A 16,197-nucleotide genomic window follows, 5' to 3' on the forward strand; every position below is an offset into this window, starting at 1 on the left:
GGCGGGCCCAGGGGGCGGGGGTGACGCCAGGGGGCGGAGGCCGCGGGGCGGGGAGCCGGGGGCCGGGGGGCCGGGCCTGCGGGGGGGGGGGCGGGGGGGCCGGGCCCGCGAGCCGGGGAGCTGGGAGCCGGGCCGGGAGCCGGGGAGCCGAGCCCGCGGGGCGGGGAGCCGGGCCCGCGGGGCCAGGAGCCGGGGAGCCGGGCCGGGGTCACGGGGCTGGGAGCCGGGGGGTGCGCCGGGCCGCCGGCAGTGCTGGGCGGGCCGGGGGTGCTCGGCCGGGGCCGGCACCCCAGGGCCCGAGCCGACCCAGGCTGGAAACGCCGGGGGGCCAGCCTGGGCCGCGCCTCCTTCCCCCACACCCCCCTTACCTGCTTCAGGCTTCCCGCAAATCAAATATTCGTGGGAAGCAGGGGAGGGGGCGGAGACTTTGGGGAGGGGGCGGGGTTGGGGAGGGGGTGTGGGCGGGGCTGGGGGCGGGGCCCGTGGCCCGTGGAGTGTCCTCCATTTGGAGGCACAAAATATGGTAACCCTAACGTTTTCTTTTTAACACAACCACAGGTTGGATACCAGTGAATCAGCACTATGGGGCCCAGATCTTGACTGGGGCTTTGGATGCTAATACAATGCAAATAAACAACAATGTTATTTATCTGTTTGAGATTTTTGGCTTCTCTAAGAGGGTGGGAATTTTTTTTAAGTGTGAGATAGAATTACCTGTCTCAGTTCAAGCACATGGTTGTTCGATCTAGGGAAGGATTATGCAGAGGTGAAACTTACAATATATCACTTCTGTAACACTGACTGGCTTTTCTCTAGAGATGAAACCAGATACACCTATGCCTCCAATTTGACAGTGAATGCAGTGTCCATTAGAGAGTGTGAAAAAAGGGGAGTTTTATGGCATATGAGCCCCTGACACTTCAATACATTTAAAGACATCTGTTATTTTTGCACAGATGTGATTTGGTCTTTGTCCTACTTTTTCTTAGAAATATATGTACTGTCTCCATTTGCAAGCTTTGTTTTCTGGCCATGCAGTGACAATTTCCTGTCCAAAGGAATCATTACAAAAATATTGCGCCTGCTTCACTGCTATATTACTTCAGTTTTATGTTGCGTTGCTGCATGGGAGTCAATGGATTTACACTGGTGTAAAACTGGAGTATCTTTGAGGTGAATCAGAACCATAGTGAGGAAATGCACAAGATTGTTCCTACGGAATCATAATGAGAACAAGGGTAGTAATATTAGCAATCTCAGAGTGCTGTACCCTCTTTTTAGAAGACTGCACACTTTATAAGTAGTGTGACAGACCCAGACCAGTGGGGTACAGGAGTCTGGTAGAGGGCAAATATACTGGCCACTGGATGAGTAGTTTTCTGTTCCCTGAGTGACCAGATCAGGGGCTGCACTAGAGTAATCAGGAACCTGCTAGAACCAGTTAAGGCAGGCAGGCTAATTAGGATACCTGGAGCCAATTAAGAGGAAGGTTTTAGAATCAATTAAGGCAGGCTAATCAGGGCACCTGGGTTTTAAAAAGGAGCTCAGTTCAGTTTGTGGTGTGAGTGTGAGGGGCTGGGAGTAAGAGGCATAAGGAGCTGAGAGTGAGTGCTGCTGGAGGATTGAGGCGTACAAGTGTTATCAGACACCAGGAGGAAGGTCTTGTGGTGAGAATAAGGAAGGTGTTTGGAGGAGGCCATGGGGAAGTAGTCCAGGGAGTTGTAGCTGTCATGCAGCTGTTACAGGAGGCACTATAGACAGCTGCAGTCCCCAGGGCCCTGGGCTGGAACCTGGAGTAGAGGGCGGGCCTGGGTTCCCCCAAACCTCCTAGTTGACCTGGACTATGGGTTCTCCCAGAGGGGAAGGTCTCTGGGCTGTTTCCCAACCCACATGGTGAATCTCTGAGGCAGGAAAATCTGCCAATAAGCGCAGGACCCACCAAGATAGAGGAGGAACTTTTGTCACTTCAGGTAAATCAATGCCACACTGCTCTTACCCATATAAGCAACTTTATTTCTCAAAGAATGGAATTATTTTTGGTACTTGTGAAACAATTTAACTGCATTTCAGCTCTAAGTAAATCATTTCAGAGGGCTGATTCACTGCTGAATTACTCCAATTTTACTTTGCTGTAACCTCACTGAAATGACTGATGGTACACCAGTCTAAAACTGGAATAATGTAGTGTTGAATGTGGCCTAAGATGCCCAATGGGCTTTGCTACCTTTCTGACTAATCACTTTTAATCTCTGGCTGAACTCTCACTTCTGTTGGATTCACTAAATCTTTTAACAGATTTTGTGCACCTTTTCCCAACTGTCCTGAGACTGCTGCTTCCTGTAGTCTAACATCCAATAGCTTCACTGGAACCTGAACCCACACTTGAATCTGATATCTGTGCCTTCTTTCCTCCAAAACCATTCTACTGCTGCTGGAATAAATCCAGTGCTGTAAATTATGTATCAATAGAGTGTGTTATTAGAAGTTCTTCATGGCAGGCATGGATATGGCCACAGAGGACTTTAAAGAGGTCTTTCCTCTTGGCCAGAAGTTTCTACTTCGGCGGCTGACAACTGCAGCGTGTGTGTGTATGTGTTTTTCTTTTGTTATCTTCACTGCAGTTAGGCAAAATCATTCAGTTCATCTAAACCACAGTTGTTGCCCATCATGTATTTCGTAATGTGCCTGTAACCTCAACTTGCTATGTTTTTCCTCTGTTATAGCAAAAACACCACAGCAATGCAACTTAGTTAGAAGCATATTTTTAAAAACTGTATGTGAACATTTTAAAAAATAAAAGCAATGTATTTTCTGACCCTCACAAAGGAATGCACACTTGTTAAAAAGGAGCCAGAGCATGGATAGTTTGTAACCAGATGAATTTTCTCTATGGTCTTTAAATAGGAGAGCCAAATAGTGAACATGTACTATGAGTTATTTGAAGGTTTGGATTAGCTCTGGTGGTTACTCCACAGAATTTCAACTGCCCATATATTTAAATGAATAAAAAATGGCTACAAATGGCCCTTAAAATGAAAGCTCTAGTGTACTATTATTGTTTTTTAAAGTCAATGGTACACTGTACCCGTAAGATATTTATAGGTGCTACGGTGTACCGGAAAGACACAGGAGGAGCCTGCCCCAGCCCTTCCATGCCACAGCTGTGTCTCCTGAGTCCTCCTGCCTGGGATCTGTATTGCAGCCCCGCCAGAGGACAGGGCTGGGGGCAGTAAAGCCACAAGGGCTCTCCCAGGAACTGCAACAGTGAAAGGAGCAGAACACATGGGGCCACCGGGCAGCCCCATGGGTTGGCAGCTCCTCTTGGCAGGGCTGCTGTATTGCCCCCACCCCCACCTCTGGCAGGGCTGCTGTATTGCCCCCACCCCCACCTCTGGCAGGGCTGCTGTACAGACCCCGGGCAGGAGGATTCAGGAGACACAGCTGCATGTTCTGCTCCTTTCACTGCTGCAGTTCCCAGGATAGCCATGTGGTTCAGGGCTCTCCCAGGAACCACAGTGGCGAAAGAAGCAGAATGTGGGGATGCTGGGCAGCCCCATGCCGGTAGCTCCTCTGGCATGGCTCTACTGCCCCCAGCCCTGCTCCCAGCCCTTCCACACAGCTGCATCTCCTGAGTCCTCCTGCCTGGGGTCTGTACAGCAGAAGTCTCCGGTGCAGTGGGAGGAGGACACAGGCCCCTCCCCCCCCGAGAACACCAGATGGATGTGGATCATCGGGAGGGGACAGGGAAAGCGTGGGGGCCCCGGGTGGGGGAGTCATATGGGGATCATGTGGGGAGGTCACATACCCCCCCTTTGCATCTCTCCCATGAGTGCAGCATACCTGCAAGAAATTATTTCTACTTGCACCACTGTTTAAAGCATACCACCTCCTAGGAAGCCCAAGGATCAGGGTCCCATTGTTCTGGACAGACAAGTAACAGGATACAGTTATTGCCCCAGAGAGCTCACAATCTAAGTGAAAGATATATTCCTCTAATCAGTGTGTATAATTACAAAGGCGAGTGTGGGAATTTTCCTTAAATCCTGTAGGGCTGAGTCCAGTGTCACCAAAATGCAAACTGACTGACATCAGCAAAGTATATTGAAGTTAGAGATACAATGGAACTGAAATACTCGCAAAACACATTTCTGATATTCACCTGCCTTTGAAATAAGAAGCTAATGATTAGTTAAGATACTCCAGATAACTAAATAGTTATTATATTAGAAGGAAGTCCAGACTGGTTTCATAGCCAGGCTGAGTGGGCCAGAAGATGGTGTATGTTGCACTTAATATAACATGACATTTCTGCATGGATTGTTGTTGGCGACTGAATCCAGAACCTAGCTACTTGAGGGTGACAAAGAGCCACTCTGTGTGAGTGCAGCTTATTTTAGGTTAGCTTTGACTCACCCCTGAATTTGACCTGTTGTTTTCAGTATGCTTGGTAAATCTCTCTCTCTCTATAGGTTTCAGAGTAGCAGCCGTGTTAATCTGTATCCGCAAAAAGAACAGGAGTACTTGTGGCACCTTAGAGACTAACAAATTTATTAGACATAAGCTTTCATGGGCTACTGCCCACTTTGGATGCATATAGAGTGGAACGTATATTGAGGAGATGTGTGTGTGTGTGTATATATATATATATATATATTCCCTTATTCAAAGACTGGGAATGGCTGAGCCATTACAAACATTGAATCTATCTCCCCTTGTAAGTATTCTCACACTTCTTATCAAACTGTCTGTACTGGGCTAGCTTGATTATCACTTCAAAAATTTTTTTTCTCTTACTTAATTGGCCTCTCAGAGTTGGTAAGACAACTCCCACCTGTTCATGCTCTCTCTCTCTCTCTCTGTGTGCATGTGTATGTATGTGTGTGTGTGTGTATATATATATATATATATATATATCTCCTCAATATATGTTCCACTCTATATGCATCCGAAGAAGTGGGCTGTAGCCCACGAAAGCTTATGCTCTAATAAATTTGTTAGTCTCTAAGGTGCCACAAGTACTCCTGTTCTTTTTTCTCTCTCTATAATTACACATACATTAAGCCAACATCAGCCATGGTGTAATGCCATTGATTTTAGTGGATTTGTTACCACCTACATCAGGGTGAGTTAGGCCTACCTTGTACATGGTAAACATACTGTGATGTAGATTTTTTTTTTTAAGAGAATTATGTATTGCTTTCCTGGTGTTATGGGGATTTAATTGAAAAACACTTGTGTATTATTATTATTTTTTTAATGAGCACCAAATGTTCAAATTGGGTTTAAGGTAAGGTCTGTTGCCACTCCATGTTAAAAAAAAAAATACCAAAGCTTCCTTAAATGATTGTTATGATACTCCATGTTTAGACTCTTTACAACTTGAAAAATGTATGGACCAGTTTATGTAAATCAGCTTAGCTCTACTGAAGTCAATGGAGCTGAGGCTCTGATCGTTCATATTTGGTCTCCATTTTGTAAGCTGATTTTCTGCTCTATTTAGCCTTCTGTTTAGTGGCATTTACCTAAACCGTTAATCAGTCATGTGGAACTTTGTCAAACACTTTTTGAAAAAAAATCTAAGCAAAGTATATGACAGCCACTGTATTTCACGTGGCTATTGCTCAGAAAATACTTCAAAATACTCCAGCAAATCACTTAAGCATAATCTCCACTGCCTGAATCCAGGCTTACTGTCATTAATCAAACTTTGTTTTTCCTGGTCTTCTCCCGCCTCACCCTCTGAGGTTTCCAGGATTTTCCCTGCAATCTATATCCATTCTAAGGCTACAGTTTATTCTCCAGTTAAAGATGCCACTTTGCCATCCTCAGGAATCTCTTCTGAACCTAGCAAACTAACTTAAAAACTAATGTTCAAAAGGGGTTTATTGGCTCAGATGAAGTGAGATGCTGGTGGATAGTAAGAGGGATGAAGCAGAGTAAAGGATGGGGTGGCTGAGGAGGATGCAGATGAAGCGGGCACAGTTGGAAGATACTCAGGATCAGGTGGAATGTGCAGTGGAAGATGTACAAGTTTCACAGCTGTGTGAAACGGGCAAGACTCATGTCTTGTATTTTTGTCCAACCCTGATTCTTTACTCTGACTCAATGCATACTTTGCCTGGATAAGGCATGCAGGATATGGATCATTGTGGGTATGCTACATTTTCACATCACTACAATCTCATCCTCCCTGTCTCAAAATGTAGCTAATTAGTTGCATGCTGTTCCATGCAGTGCTTGACAGGTCCATGAACTTGCAAAGGCCTTGCATTAAAAATGTAGCTCTCAAGGTTTCCCCCTGATATTCTTAGAAATGTTGGTCCTGATCCTTCAGCTTCTGATCGCTTGAGTGATCTCACTGATTCTAAAGACGGCACTAATGTGAATAACAGCTGCAGGAATGAGCCATGTGTTTTTTATTGGTAATGCATATTTGAGCATTGACAGTTCCCAACTATGTGTTTTCAATTAAAAACAAAGTTTAAAATGTTTCCAATGGCCTCAGAAATACACTTTTTCAGAGGTGGAACCAAAGTGCTATCTCAAGATTTAGCTTGATATAAGAGACGCAGTACAGCATTGCTGTTGAAATACTCTATGTCGTGCTGTGGAAACACTATATCTGTTTAGGAAAAAACAGATTATCTTTCTGTTTTTATCAGTGTTTCTCAAACTGGGGTAGGGGCTTTCCCTACCGCTTGTGTAGGGAAAGCCCCTGGCAGGCCGGGCTGGTTTGTTTACCTGCCCTGTCCGCAGGTCCGGCCTATCGCAGCTCCCAGTGGCCACAGTTCACCACTGCAGGCCAATGGGAGCTGCTGGAAGCGGCAGCCAGTACGTCCCTTGGCCTGCACCGCTTCTAGCAGCTTCCATTGGCCTGGAGCAGCGAACTGTGGCCAGTGGGAGCCACGATCGGCTGGACTTGCGGACGCGGCAGGTAAATAAACCGGCCCAGCCCGCCAGCGGATTTCCCCAGTTTGAGAAACACTGGTTTATATGAATTGGTAGTTCATGTTCTCTTAATCATACTGTAATAATGAATAACCTTTTATATATAAATGACATTTATTTTATCTACAACATCTGCATTTTGAATCTTGCCAGTTGGAAATTAGATTCTCAGAGTGACTGAAAGTTTAATGCCTTCACACCTAACAGTTATTAGCTTGCACTGGGTTTTAACCTGAGACAGCAACCATAGCAAAGCAGCACACAGAACAAATGTAATTTATTAAACAGCACTATAATATTTGAAGTTCAAGAACTACAGGTCAAAGAAAACAATGACATTCAATTCCCGAGAAAATATCAAAAATACAATACATTTGTTTTAACTTAAAATCATACTTTCAAACATACTATTAAACAAAATTAAAAGTAAAACGTGAGGATTTACAAGGTTCCCTCCATAGATTTATATACATACACTTATAGATTAAATAAATACACACACCATGTATGTACAATGTGGTACATATAGTTATCATCCACCTATAACGCTCACCTGCCTTCTTTCCACTAGTCTATCTCCCTATGACTTCTTTTAATGGACCTACCCTCCAAACAGCTTCAAATAGCTGTGCTTTTTTTTTTAAAAAAAAGCACCTGCCATAGAAATATTACAACTTTCTCCCCAAAATGTGAGTTTTTATTCCTAACTTATCCCTACCCAAGAAGAGTCAGGCCTGGACCACTCACAGCTTTAGTATGTGTAAATATGTCATAAATGAACTCTGGGATCCTGCAGGTCAAGAAATGGGAGCTATATACCATGGGAATAGAAGCCAGTACTGGGATCCAGCACTCACTTCTAGCCCCAAAATGTCAGAGGAGAACGAACTTTAAAATGGTAATATATTTTTATATAGAGAAAAATGCACTTTTATGGCTTTTTTTTTTTATGGCTTTCCCTGAGCTCTGTACAGCTGGACTGATGTAAATAAGGCATCCAGCTTCACAACTAAAGTAATAAGAAAAACGCCAATAAAATTCTGTTAAAGTTTCTAAAACATTCCTAATATAATTTTCTGCAACATACTTGTTATACAAAGAATCCATGCTGATATGGTGTGGAGTTACCCTTATTTAGAAAGAGCTACATAACATAGTCATGGTTTTACCATTCAGTAATTCAACCAATCCCAAACTCAGGCTTTGATACAAAGCAACTCCATATGTATTCTGTATATGTGTGTATTGATGTACAAAATATGCCATAGTGTGTCATATGTAACATTAAAAAGTAAATCTGTAAGTAGCTGCAATGGTTCAGCAAAACATCTGTGCCAGCCATTTACCAGGTGCAGATTACTTTTCTCTCCAGGCTGACTCTCCGAGGCTGGTGCATTGCACAGTGTAGGCAAGGCTTTTCCCACCCTGCCCCCTCATTCCCCGCTCACCTGTGTGGGAGGAGGAGCTGTGGTGTAATGGGATGCCTAACATTCCTGTATCCCACTGGGTGGATTAAGTGGCAACCTTACCCTGACACTTAATCCTCTTAAATTTCTTTGAGGAAGGGGCTCATCTGCATTCTTTGATCTATGATTCACTCAATTTTCCACCTTCATTTGACACCCTCCCCTCTCACAGGCCCTGCGTTGTGAAAGGTACATAAATCTCCCCCAAACTTCAGCTTCATTCCTCTATAGGGTGAATGTTCTCTGGCCCTCTCTGAGAAAGGAGAAATAAGAACACAAAGACAACATAAATCACACAGTTTAATGACTTGGTTTTTTTTTTTTTTACACTACCACTTTGAGAGATGAAATAAAGAAGACTCATGTTAACTTGAAATAAGGCTAAGTGGCCTCAGCATATTCCGACACATGATCGCACCATCCTCCAGCAGTTGTATTTATTATAGTAAAGAAAAAAGTAAAACACAAAAGAAGATATAACTGTCTGTATTACATATCCTATGTGGGATGCTTTCTTGTATTAAGCCACTAACATGGCTATTATTATAGGCAGTGTTGGTAACCAGCTATAATTATAATTACTTATAACTCTGTAAAACTTTAATTGTTTGATCTGAGTTTTCCCATGCTGTATGTCTGCCTCAGTCTGACTATTTCAGGAAAATTAAAGACAGAACAGTTGATCTGTTTCTGAGAATAAAGCTAGGGGAAAAATATATTATTTGTAAATGCTTTAGCTCTTTTACTTGAAATGTTCTAGTGCCCCTATGCTTTACAGAAGGGATTCAGAATTGGGAAGGGGTGGTCTGAAGTGGTCTGTGTGGCAGGGATGTGATTATTGTCATATTTGTGAAAATCCACCCAAATTTGGTCAAATGATGAGCCTGTGTAAAATCAGTTTACACATGCTCAGTAGAGGCTTGTTTAACTGTGAAGAGTTCACCTGCACTGAGTATGTTTGACCCTCCCATAGCAACTAATGCTGACCAGACTGTACATGTGCCATCCCCACAGAACAATGGAGTATGCTCCAGGCCAGGGCATGGGGGCTCAAACATTTTCCCTGTAATTTAGGGTTGCCAGGTGTCTGGTTTTCGAGCAGAACATCCGGTCAAAAAGAGATCCTGGTGGCATTGCTGACCAGGCCATTAAAAGTCTGGTCGGTGGCGCAGCAAGGCTAAGGCAAGCTCCCAGTCTGTTGTGAATCTGCACAGCTCCCGGAAGCAGCGGCATGTCCCCCCCTCCAGCTCCTACACATGGGGGAAGCCAGGAGGCTCCGCACGCTGCCCCTGATCCCAGCACTGGCTCTGCAGTTCCCATTGGCCGGGAACCTAAATCACCGTCGGTTTCCACACTTCCAGTTACCCTCACCTGGTTTAGCCCTCCTGCCAAGGCGGTTTACTGGGATGTGGCCACTGTCGTATACTTACAGCTACTTGGAGCCACAGGTGAGCGTACAGGTGAGAGTAAAGTGAGGACCAGAGAGGAAAAGAACCACTCAAGGAGTGCGGCAGTTCAGATCACTCAAATGTACTACCTCTCCCATACACCCCTTACACCCTGTCCGGCAAGAGTTAGCTAAATTTTAACAGCTAAGATAAAAAACGCAGATCAAGCAGGAATGCTTCAGCCAAGGGCACTGACAACTGTAAACAATTGGTCTTATAATTGGACCACATAAACTTATATGGTCAATGCCCGCCCAGTAACTCAGCTCTTAGAGTAGAACAAACCCTCCCTTCACAGCCCACCAGATATCTGCAAGCACTCATCCCTACCCTCCCACCTCAACTCTTTCCCCAGCAAAGTAGCCATAGATGCTTAATGCAATCAGGGTGGCCTCTAAGTACATACTGTTCCTATTTTTATCTTTGTTCAGGGTTCTCTCTTAATAAGAGAATGTATATAACTGGTGGCTGTGGCACCATATTTTTTGCAGCAGTTTATCAGCCTTCCTGGTACCATAAATAACCCCCCTTCAGTATTGTCTGTGCTTGCCTAATTCTTGGGGAAAAGAATCTTTTCCCCAACGGTTTTGGCACAGCAAGCAGGGTATGATCGGGAATCCTTGGAGAGTTTCTCACAACCAGGGATAGAGGTGAGTACCCTTTTACTTACCACCTCTAGCACGCACCTTGGTTTGGGACTCCCTGAGACACCCCTTTGCACCCCTTTTAATACAAACCACATATAGGATGCACAGACAAGAGGACTGAATGGGACTGTATTTGTGGCCAGGGTTTTTGGGGTGCAGGGATCGCTGGAGGCGAAGGCTGCACTGCCAGGGTTTTTGGGGTGCAGGGATCGCTGGAGGCGAAGGCTGCATCACCAGGTACTGAGCACCAGAGTGTGTGCTGCAGTAGACTGAGTACGAGGGTGTGCTCAGTCGATCTCCCCTGAAGTGCCGCTTAAGTGGGTTTCAGGAAGCTGAGATACGTCGTATGAGTTGCCCCAAAATGCGTCAATGATTCCCTCTATGGGAGGGGGACTCATTGGCGTGCCCCAGGATGGACCAATGATGCCCTCTATGGGAGGGAGACTCATTGACTGGCCCTGGGGAACATCAATGATGTTCTCTGCGGGGGGGACTCATTAATTTTATAAAAGGGAAACATAAGGTTCAAAAGACAATGCCAAAAAATGGATGGAATGAGGGTATGAGTACAATGGACAGCGTGTTGTGGTGGTCTGGTCAGACAAAAGGAAGATTAGAGAAGGGGATTGTAATAATGTATTGCGAATATGAAAGGAAATTACAAGAATTGGAAATACTCCAAAAGGCTCTTACATCAGAGCTAAATCAAAAGGCAGATTGCAACTGCAGGCTGAGTGAGCTTAAAGCAGAAAACAAGGCTCTAAAAGCAAAACTAAAAGAAAACAATTCCTCTGAACGCCGTATTGTTGCTAGCATACAACAAAAGGGTAATTTCACCGGCTTTGGTTTAGGCAGCGATACTAATAAAAACCAAAATGAAATTAATTAGAAACACCTTAAGAATCAAATTCAGAATTGGAACCTGGCACACATGGGGGAAGATTGAGATAATTGGCCCCTCCTCCCACTTTTAACCCAGAATTAAGTGCCAGTGCTCCCTTGTCCCCTCTCCAAGTGACCACTCGGTGGTCAGGGACAGGTAAAAACAGTGGCTCATAATACTTATAAGTACACTCCTCTCAGCACAGAGGAAATGAGGGACTTACTGAAAGATCTCCCTGATCTAAAGCCCAAAGACCCAAATTTAATATTCTGAAAAAGAATAAGCCAAATGGTTACCACCTATATGTTACATCCCAGGGATCTTTATATCTTAACAAAAGCTAAATGCCACAATCTATCATGGGCCGAGATCCCTACAGAAGGGCACCAAAATGGCATTTGGGCCTCCGTTAAATTTGATCTAAAAATGATCTGACCCTTGCCTGCACTGAGTTTAAGGAATCTGTCCAAGAAGCCTTGGGGAATGGAGCCGGTAATTGGGGACTGATCATGGCCTATGTACAAGGCAAGGACGAGCCTGCGGTTCAATATTGTGAGGAAAAAATGGGAGATGTATTCCAGCAATGCAGGCATTACGGACCCAAAGAAAACTAATCAGGCATTTCTAAAAATGTTAAGGGAAGGTTTTAACTCCCACCTGCAAACAGCCCTTAATTTGGGAGTGAACCCAGGCTCTGAGTATAAATCCATCTGTATGTGGGCTGCTAAATGCAAAGCCAAACAAGCTAAAAAAATTAAAAGCAAGTCTGCTTGTGTTGCTGTGGTAACAGCAAAAAATAATGTGATTTGCTATAATTGTGGGTGTCCCAAACCATTCCCAAAAGAACTGCAGGTGCAACTCCCAAAAGCCTACTCAGGGACAAAATCACGGCCAATCGAATCCCTGCAGTACTTCACTGCTCTTTCAACCTGGTCCTGGTCCTGTCCCCCTGTCCTCCCTTCTTCCCAATGGTTTGTGTGCGGGGAGACTGGGCATTAGGCAGCCGGGTGCCCAAGCCAAATAACCCTGGGTAACCAGCCCCACCCAGTGTCCCAACCGACTGTCAACCCTTACTCACACCTGAGTAAAGAGGAAATGGCCAGGCTTTTAAATTCCATGACCCGCTAGGATCCAGCAACCCCCCACCCCCTTGCCTGTCAGTACTGCTGATGCAGATATAAATCCCTCAAAGCCACACTTACAAGCAGGGATAAGGGGCCAGCCATGCACAATTCTCATGGACACGGAAGTGTCAGTTTCCATTACCGACCTCCCCCTCCCCACTACTGAACAGTATATTGCTATTTCAGGGATAGAAGGTGCACAACTCATGGCTTATAAAAGCTACCTGTTCTTGTAAAATCTGAGTCCAGAAGAATAGATTAGTCGTTTTTTTTTTTTTTTAATGTAGCTCCAAATGCAGAGGGGACTATTTTGGGCATGGACGTCCTCTGTGACCTTGCAACAACTCTTAACCTCACTCAAAGTACAGTTACATTTACTAATAAACTTATGCGTACTCATACCATTCCTCTCAGTAATGATAAACTTCTCTCTTCTGTTGCAACTGCCAAATCTGTGGCTCTCACTTGGGACACCTCTAACCCTTTTCAAGAATTATGTTCCAGGTTCCCTTCTGTTTGGGCAAAGAATAAACTGTCTTGCAGTTTGGTGCCTGCTCATCTCTTCCCACCCATCCAGGTTACCAGTCAACTCCCTCCACCTACCAAGCAATACCCTCTCAAACCTGAGGCCGAGAATGCGGTAGGTAACATTATTCACTCTTTACTTCAGCAAGGCATACTGGTTCCTTGTGAAAGTGCACCCTCTTAAGGCCACACTTTGCAATTGCACACTTTAATCTTAATCCTGCTACCTTGATGCCGACTACAGGGGAATCTCATTAGTGCCCCCTTTCTGAGGATACTATTGTTAAGGAACCAACTGGGTAGCACAACTACCTGCTGCCCTTCTTTCCATGAGAGCAACCCCTAACGCTAGTACAGGAGTTTCACCCTTTCAAACTCATTACTGGAATAATTGTTATTGGGGGAAGAATGTGTAGTCCCAGCTCCCCTCCCCTGATCTCTGACACTGCACAAAAATATATCAAACGCCTAAATAAAGTCTTGCACCCCATAAAACTAACTGTCCAAAACCAACAAGAAGCCCAGAAATCACCAGAAACCCCCTCTTGGGCAGATGTACAGAAGGTAAATCAAATCATAGTAAGAACATACAACCCTAGAGTACTTCAGCCAAAATACTCCGGTCCGCACAGGGTATTGGCCCATACAAATACCTCTGTAAAAGTGCAAGGAATCCCAACGTGGGTCCATAAAACCAAAATTAAAATGTATAAATAAATTCATTTTGTTTATATTGTATCCTTTTAGATAACAAATATGGCTCCCCACATTAATCTTCCTGGCAAACATACCTGATGCAGCCTTCTGAGACCTGGCCTTGGTACATGTTACACAAGATACCCGTTTCAAAGCTGGTCAGTATGTGCAACTCCCTGCAGGAGGCAGCGGTGAATGGGTAAAGAAACCAGACACTTAGCTTACCCCCAGACTGGACCACCTGGGACCTATCGTGGTTACAGCTTGCCCCCAGAAGGATCCTGGTCCCAACGTCCCAATCCAACTACCACAGCTCGGGAGCAGTCTTTGGCTTCCTCTCTGCATCTCACTGGATCTGGACTGTAACTGGGTATTTAGCTTCAGGGGATGTGGGCACACACACATATAGGACCCCCAATTTTGGGATGCAAAATCACAGAATGTTGAAAAAAAATCCGAAAGACAGAAATGTAGCATGTTAAGTGACACTGGAGGATTTTTTTGAAAGCTCCAGTTCTGTACTAAATATGCTTAATTTGAATTCTAAAAGGTCATACAATTCTTGAGTCAAAGGCCAAACCACTCAAGCCCTTAACCCGGTGTTAGTATGCTTATCTTATTCTCTAACTGCAATTAATGTAGCCATAAAGAATTTTCACAATCATTAAAAAAACCTCAAATGCAATAGTCAACCTGGCCAAGTCATAAACTAAAGGTCGTGCTTGTAATATGCTGGCTCGTAATCTGTTTAACATTGCTAAAAAAGACATGTTAAATGTATGCATGGGTTTTCCCCCATCCCATACCCTTACCTCCCCCACCCTTGCCCACATTGCAGACATTTCTACTCAACTAATAGTAGCGTCTTTACTTCCTCCAGACTCACCCTTCTCCATTAATTTCCTTCTTGTATACCCTTCTGTTATCCCTACCCATGTTTCCTTCCTTCTTTCCGTTTTAAGCCTATTAAGTATGTAACTAACAATATAGGGTACAAAATAGGGCTGTCCAAATACCTGGCACCATCCCCCAGTAACACTACGCTAATAACCTCGGACTGTTGTACAAAACCAGACAGTTACATCATGTGTTCCTGTTCTACCCTTCGTCCTTTAACCTCGTCCTCTTCTGTTGTTGTGGATATCCTTCCTCTTGCAAATGGTAAAATTGCTCAGTGGGGTTTCATCGCTGCTACATCTTATTACATGTACGAACTATTACAGTGCCAGGCAAATGCTTCCATGTGCCTGCAAATTACTGACTCATTTACCCTAGGTGATGTGCACCTCCCTGGCTGTATGTTCACTGGAATGACAACAGCTCCTCTGAAACATTTTAGCAAAAGTTGTCTAGTGTAGATAACAGAGTAGCAGCCGTGTTAGTCTGTATCCACAAAAAGAACAGGAGGTGCCACAAATACTCCTGTTCTTTTAGTGTAGGTAAGACCTGAGTATTATCACCAGTTGACAGATAGGAAAGAGAGAGAACAGTTAAGGGCATGATTCCAAAGCTAGCAAAGACAATGAGAGTCTTTCTATTGACTTTGGTGGGCTCTGGGATTTTTCACATGGTGACAGAACCGGTTTCTGATGTATGATTACAATTTAAGCTTTTCTAGTGCCCAGCCCTGTGTCTGATCACACATCTCTTTTATGAGAGGAAGTGTGAACTACTAAAGATCATTAATAGCTACTTAAAGAATTAAATAGATTTATACCAATTATTTTTGCCCCCGGGGGCAAAGGTATCTAGTCAATAGTTTTAAACTACTTTCTTAGCTTTGTGTGCAAATTATTTTTAACTAACACTTTGTCAGTCTGGCACATTAGCTGAGAACAGAACACAGCTCTGTGTTTGTATCGCTATCACTTAGAAGCTGGGTTTACCGGTCATCTCCACCAGAAGCTTGAAGGCACATGGGGAAGCATTGTAGCCGGCAAAACTACCCATACCCTTAAGGGACTGTTAATTGCCATGTGCATTTTTACAGTAATTTTGTTTTCTAATTTAGATTGCATCTTTGCAGTTTGATTAAAAAAATAGGGATGAAAAATTATTCATTTGTTATGAATGGCTTGCTGCTACCTACAGTATAACTCCAAGAAGTACAGATCACATGCATAATTTAAATAATGCATTTTGAAAATCTGGGGTATGCACAGTGGCCTACTTACATTTTCTGTAGCTAGTTCATTTTAACATGTATTCAAAAACTGCTTATAGCGTGTGCATGGATTTGCAATTGTAATAAGAGATCAGTTTACATTTTTGGTTTGTTTTTTTACATAGGGTAAAGCCCATAAGAGAGAGAGAAATCTTTTATGCAAAACACACCTAGGATAGCTGAGGGTGTCTAAAATAAAAAACAGACACCTGAAGAATGTGTTGTACTTGCAGGAAATACACCCTCCAGATATGCATGTGCTAAACATGCACTGGTGATTCATGAATGAAAATCAT

Source organism: Trachemys scripta, chromosome 2, assembly GCF_013100865.1.
Source record: "Trachemys scripta elegans isolate TJP31775 chromosome 2, CAS_Tse_1.0, whole genome shotgun sequence".
Lineage (NCBI taxonomy): Eukaryota > Metazoa > Chordata > Testudines > Emydidae > Trachemys > Trachemys scripta.